The sequence below is a fragment of the Clinocottus analis genome, unplaced genomic scaffold (genome assembly GCF_023055335.1).
Source record: "Clinocottus analis isolate CAN_PGR_092001 unplaced genomic scaffold, fCliAna1.0.p SCAF_10, whole genome shotgun sequence".
Classification (NCBI taxonomy): domain Eukaryota; kingdom Metazoa; phylum Chordata; class Actinopteri; order Perciformes; family Cottidae; genus Clinocottus; species Clinocottus analis.
In genome coordinates this window covers 18,159,848-18,166,459 of record NW_027175821.1, presented here as the reverse complement: position 1 = coordinate 18,166,459, position 6,612 = coordinate 18,159,848, and positions in this window count along the sequence as shown.

Genomic DNA, 6,612 nt, shown 5'->3' with positions numbered 1-6,612 from the left:
AAGCACTTCAGAAATATTGAATGCTCGACAAAAATAATAAGCAGTATTATTATTATCCACCATGATTGCATTTTCACATGTCACTCTAATGCAGACGTTTCATCGTTTTTGGATGCGAGCTCCAATAAAACACTCTCACAGTTGATTACGAAAGGTTTTAATAAAATGAAGGAAGGAAGTTGTTGGAATTAATAAAAAGCTTTCCATGAGGGTGAGAAAGTGAGGATGCAGCCAACACGTCAAGCCCGAAGTGTCGCACCTCTATTATGCAATAAAGCAATGAAAAGGTGTGTGTGTGTGTGTGTGTGTGTGTGCGTGTGTGTGTGTGTGTGTGTGTGTGTGTGTGTGTCATGGAGTGAACAAATTAAAGAAACAACTGCAACTCAAGCAAAAATAACTTGAACTGGATTCGCCTCATTGAAGTCTTATTATAGAACCGTTTTACACCTTCCTACCTTATAATATTACATACATGTGTATATATACATATATAATGATTTATAAATGGAGTGATCGGTCTTTTTGTCCATCTGTCTAACCATTCATGCCCCCACAATTTATAGTTGCATCATTCAAGTGGCAAAGTAATGCGCTGACTCAAACAGCAGCAGTGAATACTGACGGTCAAGCAGTCCTCCTGTCATCAAAATGGAAAGAAAAGGTTTTATTAAAACAAGCTTTATGGACCAGAGGTACAAGGCATGTTGAGGCATTAATAGGGGCCAGCTCAGTGGTTCTAAATTGGCCTATAAAAACAAAGTAAAACGTTACAGAAACCTGAATGTAATATAAAAGAAGAAATACATACAGGCTGGGGGACCATGTAAATCAACTGATTAGGCCTTTGCAGGAATGGTAAACAGTATAAAAAATAATGGCTCCCTGCATGGGCCCATGTGTGTTACTTCACCTACGTCCATGTGCTTTCATGTGTGAGCTAGTGTGCGTGTGCGGAGAGTAATAAGTCATACTTGTAGTAATTCTGTGGAATTCCTGTGGACCTGTAGCAGCGCTCACAGCCAGTAAATACCGCCTGTAAGCCGGGCCGATAACTGCGGCCCAGGACTCTGATTTACAGGTGGACAAACACGAGGGGACTCTGGGTCTCAGTGTGTGTGTGTGTGTGTGTGTGTGTGTGTGTGTGGCGGTGGGGGGTTATGTGTCAGTGTGGAAAAAAAGAGACACAGCAAGATGAAGATACAAGTCCTGCTTAACAAACAGTGTGTTACTTCTTGTCTGAGGAAGGAGTCGGGTGAGGAAGTACAGTCACAGCATCCTGATGACACTTTGTTGAAAGCGCTGGAGAAATGTGTCGGCCGGTTTTTATTTAAAACACAAGAAGGCCTTCGCCAATGATGTACAGATGCATTTCTGACTTGAATAAGTATCCCCAACATTTTGTTTTCTCTATACATTCCATGCTCATAGTTTCCCGTTTGTACGTTTTAAAGTCGGTATTTTTATTATAGTTTCTGTGTAATAGAGAAACAACCCTATATTCAACACCAAATGTTTTTCTACTGAATACTTTTTAATTGTACAATGTTAGTGTGTACTTTTTAAACCTACAAGATATTTACCAAATTGGTAATTCTGCAATAAACCAAGTTAGAATTTAGATCCAGAAATGTTGTTTCAATGACTAATGTTAAGAATCAAATCCCGATCTCACAAGGTCTTTAAGGTTTTTGAGGTTTTTAAGGTGTTCTGATAACAAATAAGGTGTTCGGCGTTTAAAAAAAACGTTCAATTGTTTAAAACTGGCACAGAATTGTACTGAAACATGAGATTTTAAAACAAACTTGGATTTTCATCCCCTGAAACCAGTTTGAAGCCATCAGGTCGATGGATGCTCAGCTGATGATGAGTCTTCTATATATTACTGATCTGTGATGGGGATCAATAACTGGGACGTGACTGAAGTTCATTGTTTTATTTTCACTGTGAGCTTGTATGAGTATATGATTTAAATATGTCCGTTATATGTTGCATGCGTTTCATTTAGTTTCATCAGCTCTGTGTGTGTTCTGTGTTTGACCCTGCAGCTGCAAGACAAACTTTCCCTCGGAGACAACTTAGTTATTTATTAGATTTTTGTGTTACTTTTCCAAAGTGAGCAGGTAGAAGCCTCAGGGCACAGGTTTGGTTTGGTAAAAATAACAACGAGCACAGAACAGAAAATAGCGGCGAGGTGCTTTTGGCTCATGTGCCCACCGTAACCTTTGGACTCAGAGCGATGACGTACTGCCCCACATAAAACACACTTTTAATTAATAAAAGGAAGGAAGCTGGTCATTTTTGGGTCATAAAATCCTGTGAGTGTGACAAAGAGTGTCTGGAATTTCTGGACCACAAATTGCACCGCAGACGTCTCAGTGTGCAGAACGACAGAGGAAGACACAAGAGGGGCAAAGACACAAAAAAAAAAGAAGAGAAAAGAACAGAGGAAGGTATGAAAAGAGAGGAAGTAGGAAAAATAAACAGATGAATGAAATGGGAAGCAGATGGCAAGGAAGACAGATATATAATGATATATAATTGTAACGTCCTGAGAAGCACGTCAAAAAGTAAATGCAGATATTTGACAACTCAGGTATAATTCTCAGTTAAAGGAAATATACTGTCTTGCCATTTTAAAAACAATGAACAATCAGTGATATTTGGACTTACAGTATATTATAGACAGGAAACTAAACAACCCAAGGTTGTAGCAGAGTTCAACACCTTTAAGAGTGCAGAGGGAGTGAGAGAAAGTGAGATATATATGGACTAAGTGTGAGGGGGGGGCTCAGAACATGAGCTCATGACTGCAGCATTAGTGTAACATTAGTGTTAAGTGCTCGTAAACTCCCGCTTTGCTCTGCATTACCTCAGCGCGTGTGTGTGTGTGAGCAAGAAATGAAGTTCGAAATATCGCTGTTATGAAAACTTTCATTTTTAATGTTTTTAATGAAACATTTCAGAACGCGAGTCGAGGAAAAGACATAAAAGAAGCCGTCAGAAAGCCACCAGATCTCCCACACTCCTACATCCAGACAGACGGGCTATTTACAGCAGCACTGAAGATACTGAACACTTAGCTGCAGTGCCGGTGGCCCACACGGCTCTACTGGCATGTAAACACTTAACTGTACATGCAGTCAGAGCTTCTCCTCCCTCCCTACGTTTTGTGTTTTGCAGCCCCCAGATGATCATAAATGTGACAAAATCACTTCTGTGAGTTAGTTTAACAGACGTTTTATGCTAAATGCTCGCCAGGAAGTTTTACTCACTGTGCTGGTTTCTTTTTCTCATCATTTAAAACTAGGACCAACAGGATTTGCTAATTTTTTTGTTCCCGACAGTGTTGAGATGGAGGATTTTAAAGTATTTCAACTTGTTGCACAGACGTGGATGCTTCCCCACTGGGACCCACCGGAGTCCTTCACTGTGTTCTCCACATCGTCATGTGTCAAATGGCCTGAATGTCCCCACACGGCGTGTGCCGCTATGAGATAAGTGTGTAGAGATAACGATCTGACTGGATACACAAACACCTCACGAGGAAACATTGCACTGAAATAAAATATTGTTAAAATGGGGGAATGTCAAACTCATGCCAAGCTTTGTGCAAACCCTCATAATTCTATCAAAACATTAATTAATTAATTTTAATATGGCGAAAAAATGAAATATGACACATTTTCATTTCATGCAATGGTGCAGACGAAACTGTACATTTTGGTGTCTCACTAAGAGGATTATAACAGGTACAATTAGTCAGAAACTATGTGTATTTAGTCTATTGTATGAGAAATACATAAACAAATTATATTTAAATACCAGGTGTAATTGGTTAGAAAGTACGGTGAATTTAGTCTAACGTGTGGGAAATAAATTCACAATGTATACGTATTGCAACTGAAACATCTCATTGTGTCATTATATTGTCGGGAATCTCACACACTCCTCTAACAATCTGCTTTCAACCCCAGAAGACATCCTCACGATCATCCGAGGGTCCGAGCTGACCCTGGACCGGTCCGGTCTCAGACCGGCTCGTCACATGGGTTAAGCAATGTCCTGTTGCATGCTGGTCCGTGCCCGTCTGTGCTTTTACAGCTGGCTCCATTACATTACACTTTTTATTTTCCTAGTCTGGGGGCTAAATATCCCCCGTTAGCTTAACAGGCCCCCGTGGTCACTTCGGCAAATGTGTGTATCTGTGTGTGTGTGTGAGTGTGTGGTGATGTGTGTGTGTGTTTAGGTGCGGCGGGGGGTCAGCCTACCTGGCATCCAGATGTGGGAGAAGAAGTTCTGCTATTGTTTCTTATAAACTGTACAGATCGTGTGGCGCCGGAGCAGAAGTGGAGTTCTTGTGTTGTCGTCCGGGACAGTGATGCTAGCAGCGTAGCCGCGGGTAGCGGTGCTGTTAGTGTCAGTAGTCGTTGTAAGAAATCATAAATGAGTGTATTTGTGACCATGAATCTGTTGTTTGTTATCATTATAACTTCAATTACTTTTGTACTTTGAGGTTTTTTTCAACACGGGTGTCGCTGGTGACATGACAGCACTTTTCTCTGGTTCACAATTTTAGCACAAAATGTTTGAAAGAAGTTTGTTTTCCTACATTTCCAACACAGTTCGATGACAGTTAAGCCCATACCTGTATTATTTCAGTTATACAACACCAAAGTGTAAGAATGAGTGGGTGTACTTGTACTGCTTATACTTATGTACGTAATATCCAGATTATTTATGTGTCTTGAAGTGAAATGTAACAGTGAAAACGATCAATAGAATATGAAAGTGTGGTCGAGTGGGTCTCGAGTGTGGCAGCTTGACTGAGAGCAACACAAGTGCCAACTGGTACGGCCCTCAGTTTAGTTTTTATGGATATTTAGCGTGAAGGATGTCATAAAAAACCTCATGGCAAGCAGAAAGAATAAAACACATTTGCGAAACAGCGAGTTTGACAATGGGCCCATTTTGACGGGACCCGAATAAGAAGGTGAACGTTCTGGAGCGTCCGAGGTGAGAAGAAACTCCCTCTTAGATCCTGTTTCCAGGTGCCGACCATGACAACAACAAGCAGGTCTCAGATGGTTGTCTGCTCACAGTCACGGTCCCGCTCTGCTTTTGTGGTGGAGACTCATCGTTCACGGCACTCGGTGGGATTGATGACTCATTAACTTTCATGTATCTCACGCTCTCTTTGCATCCGTCGTCTCTGTCTTGTTTGCTGTCTAACTAGCACGGAAATGAAAATGCAAAAAGGGTCCCAATGACAAAAACATATTTACAGAAACTGGAAGTGAGTCCAAAGGCTGCCAACAGTCTCTCTCTCTCTCTCTCTCTCTCTCTCTCTCTCTCTCTCTCTCTCTCTCTCTCTCTCTCTCTCTCTCTCCCTCTGCAGCCGTTTTCCATTATCAGTGCCCAAACCAGCTTGTTAAAAAGAGTGAAACTCAAACCACAGTTTTGAAAATTACAGAATTCCTTCATAAATGCCCAGCCCTCCCCGCGGCTACGCTGGGTTCAGGCTTGAGGTGAGACCGCCGTACTACAACTACAACACACACACACACACACACACACACACACACACACACACGTTAGATGTAAGCCGAAACAGCCAGAGGTATGAGCGCACAACAAAATGCTGCACGATACACATAAACGTACCCACGCTTTAAGGATGTGCACACAATACACAGACTCACACACTATATGGTGATGATAATACACTAATACATGCTAACACAGAAATACACACACACACACACACACACACACACACAAGTGCACAGTAATAGACTTGTGGCTACATCGCCCTCTTTCCTTCCCTGCTTTCAAACTTTAACCAGAGCCATTTCCTACAACAGCTGAGGCTGCCGCATAGCAACTGGTCAGACCGCCCTAGCAACAACAACATTATCACTCATGTGACCTCTTTGTGACGGCAAAGAAACAATGCAACACGGCTTCTTCTACACATCCCGGCTTTGAGTTGCACATTTGTACCGTTGTGTTGCTGTTTGCATTCTGTTTTAAGGGTCAAATTAAACAGGGTAAAATTTTCTGTTGAAAATTGTCTTCAGACATGAACATGTGTTTTGCTAACAGCCCACCTGGGCACCAGGTAGATTGCTTTTCCAAATCTTTGAACTGGCAGGTAAATTGGGGGAGGTTTGGTGATGCTGAATAAATTACGCTTCTCTGCAGCTGCTGTTTAATTTCCCGTGTGTGTGTGTGTGTGTGTGTGTGTGTGTGTGTGCCCTCCCATCACCAAGGAATCATTCTCCGCTGCTCCGACAGTGTTAAACTGCTTAAATCTCACAGCAGCCATCACTGTCGATGCAGTTCTTTATGATTTTTAGTGTGTTCCTCCACGTCACATTCAAGCAGCTGATCCAAAAACAAAGCATTTGATACCGGACGAAGAGGTAAGAATGGAGTAACACCAACCCACAAGTGTTTCACACATGCACACCATTCAGTTTCACTCACCGTGAGTAATTCTGTGTTTTGCTTCGAGGGAAATTGGGTGCACTTTGGCCGTGATTGTTTCAAAACTGCTGGCTAATTATGACCTTTTGAAAACAAAGCGTACAGATTGAATGTGACATTTTGCTG